Source organism: Babylonia areolata, chromosome 4 (assembly GCF_041734735.1).
Source record: "Babylonia areolata isolate BAREFJ2019XMU chromosome 4, ASM4173473v1, whole genome shotgun sequence".
Taxonomy (NCBI): domain Eukaryota; kingdom Metazoa; phylum Mollusca; class Gastropoda; order Neogastropoda; family Buccinidae; genus Babylonia; species Babylonia areolata.
The window spans coordinates 43,155,724-43,156,157 of record NC_134879.1 but is presented as its reverse complement, the minus strand read 5'-3'; positions in this window follow the sequence as shown (position 1 = coordinate 43,156,157).

The following is a 434-nucleotide window of genomic DNA, read 5'->3' as shown; positions in this document are numbered from 1 at the left end:
AGTAACTGTTGCCACTATATGCGTTTTGTGCTTTGACACAATATGAAGGAGGATGAGAACTCACAACGTTCTTCTGACGTACCGTGAGTAAAACAACGAAAACTGAATTTAACATACACTGAAACCGCAAGGCCGGACAGGGGGGACTCTTTCACATGCCAGCTTCCTGGCATCCACCCGAGGGGTAAATAAAACTAGCTGAGGGTGGGTGGGGGTATATGTTCTTCACACACACACACACACACACACACACACACACACACACACACACACACGTGGCGTGGTACAGAAAACGAGCGAAGCGAAAACAACTCCCAACACGCAAAGCACGTGGGGGCATGCGCAAACTTCGCGACGACCTTTTACCACCGAGAGCTTGGAACAAAAACCCTTTACGTTTGTCACTCAGCGTCGAATGAGTCAGCTGTGAAAGA